The 16,791-nt window shown below is 39.2% G+C and overlaps 1 protein-coding gene across 2 annotated transcripts in view; it reads left to right on the top strand.

Moving 5' to 3' along the window:
• The window catches only part of ZNF827 (zinc finger protein 827), a 169,801-nt gene that overhangs the window by 65,303 nt on the left and 87,707 nt on the right, over positions 1-16,791 (top strand). The gene's annotated exons all lie outside the window — the stretch shown is intronic.

The following is a 16,791-nucleotide window of genomic DNA, read 5'->3' as shown; positions in this document are numbered from 1 at the left end:
ATTCTAAAATATTCACATTCTGCTCATTTCGTTTGAAGTCAGCTGGGCTCCTTCCTGCATGGGTTGTAATTAGCCTAATGGTGGCAACATCACATTATTGAGGTGAATTCAGGAGTGACTGGATGACTTGGCTCACGTTCCTGTGTCGTGTGTACGAGTCTGTTTGCGGACGTTAACTGTGTACCCGTCTTGTGAAATACAGCCTTCTTTTCCTGGAAATTGTTGGAAGACACTGTTGCTTTCTAAGATGATGCAGGTCATAATCTTAAGTGGGTTCTAATGACGTTCAAAGCACTTCTGCTAATTGGTCAAAATATCTATTCTTTCTTAATAGAGGACCTTTCTTTCTGTGTGTATTTATACTGTATTCGTTAAGAACCATTAAAAATATTTTTCTTAATAAGCAGTTGAGATGGCACTTGAAGTAATTACCAATAGAGTGGCAATAAGAGATTTTATGAAGAGAAAATTTCATAATGGAATATTATAATAATTAATCTAAGTTCTTGGGATGAATGAATAATATTTTAATCATATCTAAATGTAATCCCAGCCTGTCAGTGGTAGGAGAAATGGGTTATAATTTGAAATTCGTGTATTTTGGGTTCTTTTCCATGCAGTCTCCCATATGTGCCTTCAAAACAGGTAAAAATTTAGGGTCTTCTGAACTCAAAAGTATGACTTTCAGAGCATGGAAAGAAAAGTTACATCAATAATAATACTTACCAAGTCGTATCCCAGCCTCAGTTCACTAAAGGTAGTTTTTAGAAACTATATTCAAAATGTTAATATGAATCAAAAGCCCTTTCAGTTTGTAACTTGCTGTGCTTGGAGGATGAAAGCAGGAAATACATTAGGGATATTCGTTCCTGGTAATTTCATCAGCAATTCTGACTGTGTTTCTGGTTGACCAGTAGGTTGGGAAGTAAGAAATTAATAGTGATTTACTTAGAGCCATTATATCAGAACAGTTGAAATTCCTGTATTTGCCAGTTGGTGGGGTTAAGAATTCTTTCCTTTGATGTTAATTTAGAACACACTGGAACTTCAGGGGAATATGATTTATTATAGATAAAGCATAAGACAGTTATTACATCCTTATAGCCCCGTTTTTCTAAACTTCACAGTGATGGTTTAGCTTCTTTTTAGCAGATGGGAGGTCTAGCAAGATTATGCTGATTGCCGAAAGCTGAAAGTTTAAAAAAATAGTGTTCAGGCCAACATATTTTCATATATTTGAGCCCTCCTTCCTGTGTCGAAAAGTCTCAGTGACAGAGTATAATGTCTGTTGTTTTTCCAGTCAATTCAAAGGGATCACACAGCTCTCTGATTCTTCTTGTGTAGCATAGGCTTTCATATGGCAGTGACCCTCTATCAGCAGTAACTCCTGTTGGTAGGATCCTAGTGTATACTATTTCTGTTTCAGAGTTTGTTATGCAACCAGTATTGTGAGCAGGGAGAGCTGGGGTGGCACCCAAAGATAATATGCAATGAGATTTTAGGAAACTTTTTTTTTTTTTAAAGTAGGCTCCATGCCCAGTGTGGAGCCTAGGTCAGGGCTCGAACTCACGACCCTGAGATCAAGACCTGAGCTGAGATCAAGAGTCAGATGCTTAACTGACTGAGCCACCCAAGTGTCCTGTGAAAAGATGTTCTTTAAGGAAGACACTTTATCCTGACCCTTTTAACAGATGTGATTTGAGACACTCAAGTATGAAATCATTTCCTAGATAATAATGATATCCCTCAAATAGAATATGGTCATACAGCCTTGCACATTTACTGATATTTGTAGACAACAGTGACCCTTCTAAATGTTTATGTTGACTTACATTGAGTACATGTGCTATTCAACAACAGTTGAATGTTATGACACAGTCGTACTTCCAAAGGGCATCTGCCCTGCTTCCTAGCGTGGAAGTGAAAACTTGTTCGAACGACTAACATAACTCTTTTTTTGTCCTGAAAAAATTCCCCAACATTTTTTTTTGCAGGAGACTTAGGTCAAAAGGATATGCATCACAGTCCCTATCTTCTAGATGGTTATGATCTAGTAGAGGCAGACCAGGGCAGTGGCTTCCATTCCACAAGCATTTTGCACTTAGAACTCCACACATCTACCCTCTAGCAGATTATGATCAGGTAAACTGTGAAGAAGTTTCCAAGTTAGTCCTAAAACAAGACATGTAACTTAAAAACAAGCTTCTTCCATTCCTAAGCCACAGGGTAAAGAGGACTCACTCTTTATTGGGTTTAAAGTGGATATTAGAGTTTCTAATCATGGATGAAGCAGTGCTTTTGGAAGGATGTTAAGGAAAAACTTCCTATGCTCTCTCTCCTCAAGATGTAATTTTAGCAATTTCAGGATTCATACACTCAAAGACATCCAAGTAAAGGACGTGTTGGTGTCTTCAAATCCCCTTTCCCACGATAGTTCCCATCCCTCTATGGACAAGAGGTCTTGCTCTTGTCCATACATGGATGTCCTTGCACACATGCAGGTTAGTCAAGGCTGCATTAGGTCCACCTGGGTTGATACCCACAAAGCCCTTCTGCAGGGCATTCTCATGAACAGGAGTCCCTATTGCTTCCTGCCTTGCTGATTTTCATTTATAGTCTTCTGTGGCATGGAGAAAAATCCTTTCGGCCAGGAAGAGTTGGGTGAGAAAAGTATGCCCCATGCATTAGTATACATTTTTTTTTTCCTTCTTCCAGATTTGAGAAGATGTGGAATAAAAGGATTTTCTTCTTTGTTGCTTATTCCCTTGAGATTAGAAGCTGTGATTTGTAGTGCAGGCACTCTTAGTCTTTTCACTGAATTAATACAAGGAAACTGGTCAACAATTTTGGCTGCCTCATTTCCAGTTTTAAATTAATTTATGTTGACTCCTCAATGATGGATGTTGGGCACAGGGCCTAGTGAAATATCATGTGAAACTTTCCTGTGTGGAGAAATGTCTGTAGGTATATTGTTTTCCAAATTGACATTTACTTTTTATGGGAAAAACACAGATGAGGTAGAGGCTAGGCTAAATTTTTCATTAACTGTGTGTTTGGGAAAATCTGAGTTTTCTTCCTTCCTGCAGCTCAAGTTCTGCTTCCAGTTGTTAATTGGGAAGTCAAGTGCCTGACAGCTGGGCCAAGTAAATTGATTACCATAAAGAAAGCAACCCACTCTAAGGAAACTGCTGGATGTCTGTGACTACCTGTTGTTATGTGACACAAGGCAGCCAAAACAATCAGACTTTTTTGCTAAAGCGCATAGTTGCCAAAGATAATTCCCAGAAGTCTTGATTTAAGGAGGCCAAAATCCTAAGTTCAATACAGACGATGTGTAACATTAGACAAAAAGAATCCTGTCACTATTAAACCCTGGTTTTGCAACGTCTAGTGACCTCACAAACTTATGGAACAGATGTGTTGCTGCAGATGAGATGCAGTGTTGAAGGCAACACAAAACTTTATCTGTTTTGTCTCTGTTGTGCGGTGAGAGAAGTAGCTGGACACACAGAGATAAAGAAATGCCCCTTCTCCTTTTGGGGAGCCGCATGCTTGCGAGGGAATAAATACATCAAATGTAACATATTTGTAGATGAACCTAGAAGTAGCGGGTTAAGAATGCAATCTCAAAAATATGAATTCCACAAAAATAAAAGTTGAAGTTATTTCAGAAACATTAATGAAAAACTAAACACTTAAATTTACCTACCATGGTAAATACAACCTAATATTAGACCTTAATTTGAAACACATCTATAGGTTTTCTTATTTCTTTGCTCAAGGAAAGAAACTGAATTGATTTATATTCATTTCTGATTTATATTTATTTATCCCAGTCTAGTCTTAGAGAGAACAATAAATTATAATTGCCTTTCTAGAGAAATCCAAGCAGGCCCTAGATTTGAAATACATAATGGTGTAGGATTCAGGGAATCTCCTGAGTAAGATAGGGCTTCAGCTATGAAATATTAATTTATTTTCTTATTTATTTATTTATTTATTTATTATAATTTTTTAAAGTAGTCTCTATCCCCAGCATGGGACTCGAACTCACGACCCCAAGATCAAGAGTTGCATGCTACCAACTGAGGATGCCAGGTGTCCCATAGCTATGAAATATTTAGAAGCAGGTGAACTTGGGTGCGATGAAGTTTAAGATGAGTTTAATCTCTGGGGTGAACTGAAACAGAGAGGAAAGAGACCCCCAAATTGACTTTATTAACAGTTTTAATTAAGGCCTTTTTGGTTGTACATAATAAATCCTCTTCGGCCGGTTTAGGCAAGCCAGGGGAGTTTAACAGAAGATGCAGGTTTGGGGTAAACTTATGGAACCCCAGGGGAGGGATGCAGAAAGGCGTGTCCCTCACTGAAGCCAGAGTCTGGAGGACCATGTGGAAACCAGAAAGCTCTCATTCTCTACCTCATCCCTGTTTCTCTGTGCAATGCAGATGGGCTTTTTCGATTACCCAGTTCACATGGTGGAAAATGGCAATTTCTTGCAGCTTTCTGAGTTTGCCTTTTATTCAAAAGAGGAGCCAGACAGAAATTTCTTAGTCCCAATTCCAAATTCCAGCTGATTGCCCCAGCTCCAAGTGGGATCCACCAGTGGAAACTTCTGTCACTAGGGATAAGGTCACGTTGGGCAGACATGGCTGCGGTCTTATAGGATGGCTGTGAGGGAGAAGAATCCCCAGAAATGCGTCTTGGGTGGGCAAGAATGGGGGTGGCATGAAACCTGGAAGATAAACAATATGTGTGAACCACAAAAGTTTGAGGAGCAGATTATGGTAATTGCTGTTATTTAAATATTGAATGTAAATGCGTTTTGGCCTTTGGATGACTTTTACCTTTCTTTTCTGGTAGAGTCTTGGGGAAGACCCGCCCAGCCAGGACTCTGCCTAGCCAGCCTCAACTCTGTATGTGCTGTGGCATTGCTTCTCAACGAGTGGTCCCCAGACTGGCAGAATCAGCATGGGTGGGGGAGGATAGGGAAATGTTCGAAATACAAATTCTTGAACTCTACTCTGGACCTTGTTCAGACTCTGAGGTTGGAGGCCCAGCTCTCTGTGTTTTTGCAAGCCCTCCAAGTGAACCTGACAGCTAAGTTTTGAGAAACCCTGTGCCGAGGAAATGGTCAATGAGAGAAATAAATTTTGTCCATCTGAGTAACATGCCTACGTTAAGGCTGACAGGGAGCAAAGCTCTATTTAATGTACATCTTATTTTTAAAAAGAGCATCTTCAGTAGAGGTTCTTTTTAACTTATGAAATAATGGTATCTGGGAACCTTTCTGTAGAAGGACACATGTACTTAATAAATCAAGATAGTGTTGGTTGTGAGCCTCAGATTAATACTGCTTTTCTCAGTGTTCTTTGTTGTTAATTTTCATGATTATTCTTGGGCAATGTTGGCTTTTGTGCAGTTGAATGGTTTTTAGTATAGTCACAGAGTTTTGCATCTGTCACCACAGTTAGTTATAGAATGTTTTCATCACCTTGAAAAGAACTATCCATTAGCAGTCAGTCCTCAACCATCCCCATACCACCGCCAACCCTAGACAATCACTAATCTGCTCTTTGTCTTTATAGATTTGCCTATTCTGTACATTTCATATGAATGAAAACATACAATATACGGTCTTTTGTAACTGACTTCTCTCACTTAGCATAATGTTTTTAAGGTTCATCTTTGTTGCTCATCTATAGTACTTTATTCCTTTTTATGGCTGAATAATATTCCATTGAATGTTATTGGAATAAATACATCAATAATTAATATTAATTTTCTATGTGGCATAAAATAGATATAATACCACATTTTGTTTATCGAGTCATCTATTGATGAAAGTTTGGGTTGTTGCCCAACTTTTGGCTGCTGTAATCGCTTATGTCCAAGTTTTTTTTGGACTCATATTTAGTTTCTCCTGGGCGTATACCTAGGAGCGGACTGCTGAATCCAATGGTAACTCCATATGCAACACTTTGAGGAACTGTCAAACTATTTGCCAAAGCAGCTGCACCTTTTGACATTCAGCAATGTATGAGAGTTCTAATTTTTCCACATCTTTGCCAAAACCTATTATTACCTGTCTTTTTTATTATAGCTGTCATACTGGGTATGCACTAGTATTCCACCGTGGTTTTGATTTGCATTTCCCAATGACTTAAGAGCTGGGGATATTTTCACGTGCTTATTGGCCATTTTGTGTATCTTCTTTGGAGAAATGTCTATTCAAGTCCTTTTCCTGCTTTTTGAGTTATTTGTCTTTTTAGTCTTGAGTTGTAAAAGTTCCTTAGCAATTCTGGATCTAAGCCCCTGATCAGATACCTGATTGGCAAATATGTTCTCCCATTCTGCTGACTGTCTTTCCATTTTCTTAATGGCATTATTTGTAGCTCAAAAGGCTTTAATTTTGATATAGTCCAGGTTCACTGGTTTTTCTTTTGTTGCTTGTGAGCACCGTCATGTTTTCTGTAATTCCAAAAATTAAGTGAAAATGCAGAATAGTTTAGTATTAAAATGAAAGCCTACGCTTGCTTATGTGAGCACAGCATTTAATTTTCAGATATAAAGCCTATGAAAGCTAATTTATTTAACACAGACCTCCCTAGTGCAGTTGGCCTGTCTGATTTCTGCATTTGCCATAGCATTCTATGATTCAGCTGATGGCAAAGGGTATTTGTATGTCAGCTTCTGAAATGACTTACAATGAATGTGACTAGTAATGGGGCTTACAGCTAATGGCTAGATCACTGTCCTCATGCCATATATATCCTAAGCAACTCTTGGGATATGCATGTATATGTATATGTATACATATATGTATCTGTATATGTATATATGTATGTACACACATGTACACAGAAAACCCATAACTGGGGGAGTTCTATCTTTTTTTTTTAAGTTTATTTATTTTGAGAGAGAGAGTGTAAGCAGGGGAGGGACAGAGAAAGGGAGAGACAGAATCCCAAGAAGTCTCCATGTTATCAACGCAGAGCCTGATGTGGGTCTTGAACTCACAAACTGTGAGATCATGACCTGAACCAAAATCAAGAGTCGGAGACTTAACCAGCTAAGCCACCCAGGCACCCCAGGAGTTAAATCTTTAAATAAGGAATTAGACTCTTTTTTTAGTACTTGAAAACTCAGTGAGAATTGAAGGTATTTGGAGTGTGAAAACTATGTCTTATACAAACAGGGAATAGATCACTTTAATAAGATAAAAATGTGGCATGTTTATATACCAAAGAGAATCATTTTCTTGAAGGTCTAGGTCTTGTTAAACTCAGTGGAGGTACAGTGGTGTTATTTACCTGACTGTTCAGGCAGACAGAGTAGCAACTTGCCATGTGCAGTTCTGGAAGCACCATCCTTTTCTCAGCAAGAAGAAAGAACTTGCTTCGAACAGATTGTCCCACCGTAACTGGCGTTACCCTCATTCTTTGACCAGTATGCACCCTTCTATTCATTTTGTAATTTCACACACAGCTTACAGGTCTTGGAGGGACACACCTGAATGGCTGTTGCTGCTCTGCTCCCCGCCTTAATGCAGGAGCTTTTCCGGTTCACACCCCCAGGGCCAGAGCCTCTGGGAACTCCTTTTCCCCTTAGAGCCCTCACCCCTCTGCTCACCCTTTTGCTTTCTTGACCCAGCTTCCTCCGCCTCCCACACTGAGGCCTGGGACTCAGAAGGACTGGACTCAAAAGGGCTTTTGTTTTATTATCATTTCCCTGTTGCATAGCTGCATATATTAATATAGCCACGAAAATTTGTATTGGCGTGCGTTTCCAGAAGCCAGGCAAGAACTCTGAAAGGAATTTTATAGGCTCCACCTTCATTATAGATTCCTTTTCTGTTTGGCTGAACTGGGGGAGGCAAGGGTTTGATCACAGCTGTAAGGGGTGAGGGTAGGGCTGTAGGATGGCGGGTGGGGGTGGGGTGGAGTGCAGGCAGGGTAGGATGAAGTGTGGAGGGGTTCCAGGTCTTCCTTTCATAATACTGAGCAAAAGAATGAAGAATGCCACCTAGAAAATGTGTTTGCAGCTGGAATAGTGTGCCCTCCTCGTTCCTGTGTTGTTTTCTGTGTTCTGGTGTAAATGACTGCAGGTATAACGCGAACCGTGGCAAAGAGAGGCCACTAATAAGTTCTATTCAATGGTGACAGCTCAAAGAAGGAGCTTCATTTTTGGAGGGATCCAATTGCGGCGTGGACACAAATATTTGAGTAACCAAACATTCTATTCCATTTTTCACACAGAGGACAAATTTCCCTGCCCAGTAGAAGCTGCGTGCCCTATCACTGCATTAGGATCTTCTCTACCGCCCTAGTTTTCATGGTCCTCAAAAAGGTCTCGGCCTTTTTGGCTATATGTTACCACAGTTATAGTCTTGTGAGGAAGAGCATGGCCACTATTTCCCTCAAAGAGATCTAAAACATTCTCATTCCACAGGGGTTTTTCTCCTCATCGCCTTATTAACCTTTCACCTTTAACTTATTCACGTGTATAATTAAACCCCAATGGGTTCTGTGCTCATCTGGGTACAAACAGGTATCACAGATCTACCTCTGAAGAAGGAAATCCTTTCTCCACTGTCAAGTAGCCTGTCCGCTGCTCAGTGGCCCATCACCCACTGAGCAGGGGCTCAAGCGGGTGATAGTGCCTGGGTCATTCAGTGCATAAGCTCCAGAAGATAGCCACAACCTGAGAGCAATGGGACATGTTTCTGTTGGGTAGGGGAGTGTCCATATTAGACCAAGAATGGGAAAGTAATGAAGCAAACTGTTCTCCCTTATGGCTTCTATTCTTCTTCTTTTTTTAAGTTTTATTTATTTATTTTTGGAAGAGAAAGAGGACATGATCAGAAAGAGGGAGAGAGAGAACCCCAAGTGGGCTCCATGCTGTCAGCTTGGGGCCCGATGCAGGGTTCGAACTCAGGAACCGTGAGATCATGACCTGAGCCTAAATCAAGAGTCAGATGCTTAACTGACTGAGCCACCCAGGTGCCTCTGTTCCTCTTAAAAAAAAAAATAAATGAATAAATAAATAAATAAATAAATAAAGTTCTAAATTAAAAAATTTTTAATACACAGTGTTATGTTAATTTTAGGTATACAAAATAATGATTCAGCAATAATATAGATGACTCAGTGCTCATCAAGATAAGTGTACTCTTAATCTTTTTAATCTATTTCACTCATACCCCATCCACCACACCTCTGGCAAGCATCAGTTTGTTCTCTGTATTTAAGAGTCTGGTTTTTTGTTTGTCTCTTTTTTTCTTTGTTTATTCGTTTGTTTCTTAAGTTCCACATATGAGTAAAATCATATGGTATTTGTCTTTTTCTTACTGACTTACTTCACTTAGCATAATACCCCTGGGTCTATTCATGCTGTTAGAAATGACAAGATCTCCATCCTTTTTATGGCTGAGTAATATTCTGTTGCATAAATATAGACCACATCTTTTTTATCCCTTCATCTATAGACAGACACTTGGGTTGCTTCCATATCTGAGCTATTGTAAGTAACATAGAGGTGCATATATATTTTTGAATTAGTGTTTTTATTTTCTTTGAGTAAATATCCAGTGGTAGAATTACTGGATCATATGGTAATTCTGTTTTTAATTTTTTCAGGAAACTCCGTGCTCTTTTGCACAGTGTCTACACCAGTGTCTGCATTCCTACCAACTGTGTAAGAGGGTTCCTTTTTTCCAAATCCTCTCCAAAATCTGTTGTTTCTTGTTGATATTAGCCATTTTGACTGAAGGTGCTATCTCATGGTGGTTTTGACTTGCATTTCACTGATGATGGGTGATGTTGAGCATCTTTTCATGTGTCTATTGGCTGTCTGTATGTCTTCTTTGGAAAAATATTCATGTCTTCTGCCCAGTTTTAACTGGATTATTAATTTTGAAGGTGTTGAGTTATATAAGTTCTTTACGTATTTCGGTTATTAACTCCTTATTGGGTATATTATTTGCAAATATCTTCTCCCACTCAGTAGATTGCCTTTTCGTTTTGTTGAGGTTTTCCTTGCTTGTGCAAAAGCGTTTTATTTTGGTATAGTCCAAATAGTTTACTTTTGCTTTTGTTTCCCTTACTTGAGCAGACATATCTAGAAAAATGTTTCTATGGGCAGTGTTAGAGAAATTACTCCTATGTCTTCTTCTAGGAGTTTTATGGTTTCACGTCTCATATTTAGGTCTTTAATCCATTTCAAGTTTAATTTTGTGTATGCTGTAAGAAAGTGATTCAGTGTCATTCTTTTGCGTGTAGCTGTCCAGTTTTCTCAACACCATTTATTGAAGAGACTGTCTTTTTCCCATTACATATTCTTGCCTCCTTTGTTGTAGAGTAATTGACCATACAAGCATGGGTTGATTTGGGGGCTTTCTATTCTGTTCTATTGATCGATGTGTGTATTTTTTGTGCCACTACTATACTGTTTTGATTACTACAGCTTTGTAGTATAACTTAAAATCTGGGATTGTGATACTTTCAGCTTTGTTCCTCTGTCCCAGTATTGCTTGGTCTATTCAGGGTCTTTTATGGTCCCATACAAATCTTAGTATTATTTGTTCTAGTCTGCAAAAAGTAGTGTTGGTATTTTAATAAGGATTGCCTTAAATCTGTAGATTGCTTTGGGTAGTATGGGCATTTTAACAATATTGCTTCTTCTAATCCATGAGCATGAACCATGTTTCCATTTGTTTCTGTCATCTTTAATTTCATGAATGTTTTATAGTTTTTGGAGTACAGGTCTTTCACCTTCTTGATTGTGTTTATTCCTAGGTATTTTATTATTTTCAGTGCAGTTGTAAATATGATTGTTTTCTTAATTTCTCTTTCTGCTACTTCATTATTAGTGTATAAAAATACAATGGATTTCTGTATGTTAATTTTGTATCTTGTGACCTTACTGAATTCATTTATCAGTTCTAGTAGTTTTTAGGTGGAGTCTTTAGAGTTTGCTATTTATAGTGTCATGTCATCTGCAAATAGTGAAAGTTCTACCTCTTCCTTACTGATTTCTATGTCTTCTTTTCTTTTTCTTGTCTGATTGCTGTGACTAGGACTTCTAATACTATGTTGAATATAAGTGGTGAGAGTGGATATCTCAGTCTTATTGCTGATCTTAGAGGAAAAGTTCTCAGTTTTTCACCATTGAGTGGTATAATGTTAGCTGTGTGTTTTTTTTTTTTTTTATATATGACCTTTATTATGTTGAGATATGCTTCCTCTAAACCTGCTTTGTTTAGAGCTTTTATCATGAGTAGGTGTTGTACTTTGTCAAATGCTTTTCTGTATCTATTGAGATAATCATATGGTGTTTATCCTTTCTCTTGTTAATGTGATATATCGTGTTGATTACTTTGCAAATATTGAACCACGCTTGCATCCTTGAAATAAATTCCACTTGATCATGGTAAAGGGTTTTTTGAATGTTTTGTTGGATTTGGTTTGCTAATGCTTTTTGAAGATTTTTGCATCTATGTTCATCAAAGGTATTAGCTTATAGTTATATTTTTGTAGTGTCTTTAGGTAAATGATGGTCTTGTAGAAAGAATTTGGTAGCTTTCCTTCCTCTTCTATATTTTGGGATAGTTTGAGATCAGTAGGTATTAACTCTTATTTAAATGTTTGATAGAATTCACCTGTGAAGCCATCTTATCCTGGACTTCGGTTTGTTGGAAGTTTTTTGATTACTGATTTAGTTTCATTGGTAGTAATTGATCTTTTCAAATTTTCTATTTCTTCCTGAACCCATTTTAGAAGGTTGTATGTTTCTAGGAATTTATCCATTTCTTCTAGGTTATCTAATTTGTTGGCATATGATTTTTCCTAATATTCTGTTATATCCTTTGTATTTCTGTGGTGTCATTTACTATTTCTCCTTCATTTCTGATTTCATGTGAGTCTTCTTTCTTTCTTGGTGAGTCTGGCTAAAAGTTTGTCAATTTTGTTTATCTTTTCAAAGAACCAGCTCCTGGTTTCATTAATCTATTCTATTCTTTTGTTTTGTTTTGTTTTTAGTTTCTATTTCATTTATTTCTCCTCTAATCTTTATTATTTCCTTCCTTCTACTCACTTTAGGCTTGCTTTGTTTCTATTTCTCCCTAATGGCCTCTATTATTCTTATGTGAAGACAAAGGATTAAAAAGTGGCATTTTTGCTTTATCCAAATATGAGGACCAGTGACATTCTTTCTGAAGGGATCTTGGTCTCCCCTCCTCATAATTCTATTTACTGAACCCATGTATCTATTTTTCCCAAATCTAAACCATCCTGAGTTGGTGCTGTGAGTTGATTTACTTCCTATTTTCTAAATATGGGATAGCAGCTGGATTCAAGCACATTTCCTGGTTTCCTGTGACTTGCCATATGCTTGGATCACTTATCTCCACAGCTGGAGAAATGGGGGAGAAGTGATAGAATATACTTGTGACCCTAGGTCCAAAATCAGGCGGTGAGGGTCATTGTTTAGAGAATGATTTATGAACTCACTTCCTTACTTCCTACTACTATCGTCCTTATCCCCCTAAACCCACCTAAACATATACACACACCTCCCTATTGTTGCTAGTAGAAATTCTTCCTAGTGTTTGGGGGTGGGGGTATTCATGGAGATACCATACTGGAAGAGTCCTGTGGTCCACATACATGTAGCCAAAGGTACACTTAATGGCCCCTCTGGTCGAGAGGGAGAGAGGCTCTCAGCAGAGGCAAAGGATTAATGAGAATGAAAGGTGAAGTTGCAGTGATTTGTGGGACTTATTTTGAGAGTGGAATCAGCATGCCTCACTGTGCAGTTGAATATTGGTGGTAGTTGTCACTTAGAATTCATCAGTGCTTACGTATTAGCTCACATACTGGATAATATGTAGAAAATATCTTTTTCTCTTCACTTCGTTTGAAAGAGCTGTGGAAAAATAAAGAAGAAAACTGGGGAGTGAGAGGATAATTTAATGGAGACAGATGGTGGTCTCCTTCGGTTCCTTGTGCTAAAGCCTTTGTGCCCTGTTTATCCCATTTTAATGCTGTTGAAAATATTTTCTCCTAACACATTGTTTATGTTAGAAAGCTCTTCCTATCCGACTCTTTTTCGGCTTTCTGGGAGACACCCAGAGCTACAGTGTTCATCCTGTGTGTAACAGTGAGTGGTCAAGAAACAAACAAACAAACAAACAGTGAATGGTTAAGTATTGGGGCCTCATTCACAGTTTAGGGGTTCCCTCCCCTTCCTCCTCCTGCCGCCGGTTGGCTGTTTTGGTGCTCTTCAGCACCTGCACTGGAGAGGACATAGGAACAGAGAGAGGAAGGGAAATTAAAATGAGTCATTTACTGCTACTTATAAGTAACTTTGGTTTAAAAAAACATTTGGAAAAGAAGGTTGAAACACAGCCAGAATACATTGTGAGGATACCCAGGCACTCATGTCTCCAAGAATTATGGGGAATTAAGAGCCCAGAGGGACCATTTTCCACCATCACATGGTCCCACCCATGGTTCAAGGATCTCCACAAGCATAGTACTAGGGACGGTGCCCTATCAAAAGCAAAGCCTCATTTATCATTGGCTATGAAGGATTTGGTTCCTGGCACAAGTATGTAAAGATGTCTTAGGGGTTTAAATGAACTCTATTCTTGAGGTCTTAGTCTTTCCATTTTTTCTTTATGGTCTTTGTCTTTCTTATTTTTTTGTTTTGTATTATATGTATTATGTATTATTCTTTCTTATTATTTTGTTTTCTTTCACTTACTCATTCATTCAACATTGAGCTCCTATTATTTTCTAAGCCCAGCTTTAGGTACTAGGGACACAAAGGGAAATAAGACAGTGCCCTCTCCTGCATGGGTCCTACATTCTTTTTCCACCCCATCTATAGCTGCCCATATCTCACTCTAGTTAGTTATTACCTGGGTTCTACCTCTGTTGTTATGTGATGTTCTGCTCTGCATCATGTTTACCAGCCCTTCCCTGGCTGCTGGAAGCATCAACCAATGGAACAGAAATAGTCAGGACTTCTCAACAGAGATAACTTGGGACGTGATTCAGTAATATTTAGCACCACCCAAGGAAAACATTTTAAACTTGTCTGCATATACTCATACCCTGTTATCATCTTTTAATGGAAAATACTTAAAGTTTAGTAAAACTCAGTTACTGAAATAAAACTCTTCATGTGCTCCTTCCTCTCTCTGAGTATTAGGGACTCTCTCTGCCCTTCTCCCTCCTCTTTGTGCATAAAGCAGTGGTCAACCATCACCTAACAGAGATGGACCTCACTTTTTGGTTATTTTTTTTTAAGTTTATTTATTTTTTGAGAGAGAGAGAAAGTGAATGGACAGGCAGGGGAGGGGCAGAGAGGGAGGGAGAGAGAGAATCCCAAGCAGGCTTCCCACTGTCAGCACAGAGCCTGATGCGGGGTTCCAACTCACAAACCTTGAGATCATGACCTGAGCTGGAATCAAGAGTCAGGCCCTTGACTGACTGGGCCACCCAGGAGCCCTGCTTTTTGGTTATTTTTATGTCAGCAAGAATTTAACTGAATCTTTCAGGGATTCTGCTTAAAACCTATGCATTCATCCCCTCCCACCCCCAACTAGCATTCATGTTCATTGAGGATATATAAAGGCCAATTAATCACAGCAGATGAGGTGGACAGGGCTTAGATTTATTAAATGGCAAAGGATAATAATGTTAAATAGATTTAACGTTAGATCAGATACTTTAATTGACCCTTTTTCTCTCCTTTCTTTCTTTTTTTCTTTCTTTCTTTCTTTTTTAATGGGAGACAGGCGAGTATATGCTGGACATTAGATGAAAAATAGGTTAATTTTTAAAAAATGAGATCATTTGGAATGTTACCAAATGTCAGACATACAGTTTAAATGCGCCTCTTTAGCTAATTTCTAGTGAAATCATCAAATAAAAAGAAAACAAGATGATTGGGAGAGGTTTTACATTAACACCAGGACACTTGGGGGTCAAAAGATAATGACTGAGCCACCCTACATCATCTGCTGGTTGGAGAAGAGCCCCCGGTGACCAAAGCGTTTTAATACTTGATTGTCATTGGACACAAGTGAAATTGAATGCAGAATTTGTTTAGCGTGATGGACGTGTTCTGACTTGTGATCGTCTTCTGCACGTCCAAAGGACCTCCTTTTCATCACGTGAGCCTCCTGTGTCAGCTAACACTAGGTAACATACTCAGAATAGAGTCTAAAATTTGTGCTACGATAGTGGTCCCAGTTTTGTGGCCGGTCTGAAAACACCAGTAAATGCCCAGCTGAGATATCCCAGGCAAGGACCTGTTGCATTGCTTGCTGGTATAGAGGATGTGAAGACAAGTTTAAAAGTCGACTGAAGGATAAAGCATCAAGTACTTTGCTTTAATAGAAAATAAGGTTTCTTGGACCCCTGAAAGAGAACTTCCAGGTCTCACTAACTCTTCAGCCTTTAAAGTTCAAGTTCCATTTTTTAGGACATATTTGTTCTTGCAGACTCAGATGGAACACCTGGTGTACCTCATTGTATGTTTTTATTTTTGTTTAATTTTCATTTCTTCTAATGTTGGTTTACTTTTGAGAGAGAGACAGAGCATGAGCAGTGGAGGGGCAGAGAGAGGGAGACACAGAATCCAGAGCAGGCTCAGGCTCTGAGCTCTCAGCACAGAGCCTGATGCCGGGCTCAAACTCACAAACCATGAGATCGTGACCTGAGCCGAAGTCGGACGCTTAACCAACTAAGCCATCCAGTTGCCTCCCTCATTTTATGTTTTTAAAAACTTGGTTCAGGGCACCTGGGTGGCTCAGTCGGTTAAGCGTCCGACTTCGGCTCAGGTCATGATCTCACGGTCCGTGAGTTCGAGCCCCGCGTCGGGCTCTGTGCTGACAGCTCAGAGCCTGGAGCCTGCTTCGGATTCTGTGTCTCCCTCTGTCTCCGCCCCTCCCCTGTTCATGCTCTGTCTTTCTGTGTCTCAAAAATAAAAACAAACATTTAAAAAAAAAAAACAAAAACTTGGTTCTAAGTTGACCCCCTGCTTACCTCTGTCTAGTGAACTGTGAATTCTAGTGTGCAAAGCCAAATCATCAGATGTCTGTGTATTCTCCTTCCTGGATGGCCATGTACAACACTGATACAGAGGAGAAACACTAGGTGATTTATAGTTTTGGTGAGCCAATTCCAAAGGCCAATTCTGATAAAATATCTTTGATAAAATATCTTTGAAATTGTTTTGGGAATCAAAAACTGTGTGTGTGTGTGTGTGTGTGTGTGTGTGTGTGTGTGTACTAGAAGTCATGTAGGGCTCCTCTGTTGGGAAATATTGTTTTTGAAGGTCCTCGTATATTACTAGAAGAACTAGAGAGAAATCTGCTGCATCACGGTATTTCATGGAGAGCATTTCCTCTCATTTTCCCCAGGAGCAGATGAGCAGTGTGCCCACAGGGAGAGTAGGAAGCTGATGTGAGAGAGAGCCTGTGTTCCCTCTCTCTGGGGTGTGGCAGCCTCGATGGAAAAGCCTCAGCCTCGGATTTCGTTACTCAGAGCAGGAATGGGGAGCTTTTCTGTTGAGGCCCACTGTACTCTATGCGTGGTGGAAATGAACCAAGGGCCACACCGTAGAGAAAAATGAAACTTAATATAAAACTTCCCAGGGAGAAGCGTATACCAATCCAGTCCCCTAAAGAGCAGCAAATTGTGTCAGGATGCATGTGCTTGTGTTCCGAGTGATGGCTACTTCAGAAGGACGGGGTGGGCTAAGAAAGAGGAAAGGAAGAAT

The sequence above is a fragment of the Panthera uncia genome, chromosome B1 (genome assembly GCF_023721935.1).
Source record: "Panthera uncia isolate 11264 chromosome B1, Puncia_PCG_1.0, whole genome shotgun sequence".
Taxonomy (NCBI): Eukaryota; Metazoa; Chordata; class Mammalia; order Carnivora; family Felidae; genus Panthera; species Panthera uncia.
This window is presented reverse-complemented; position numbering and strand designations above follow the sequence as displayed.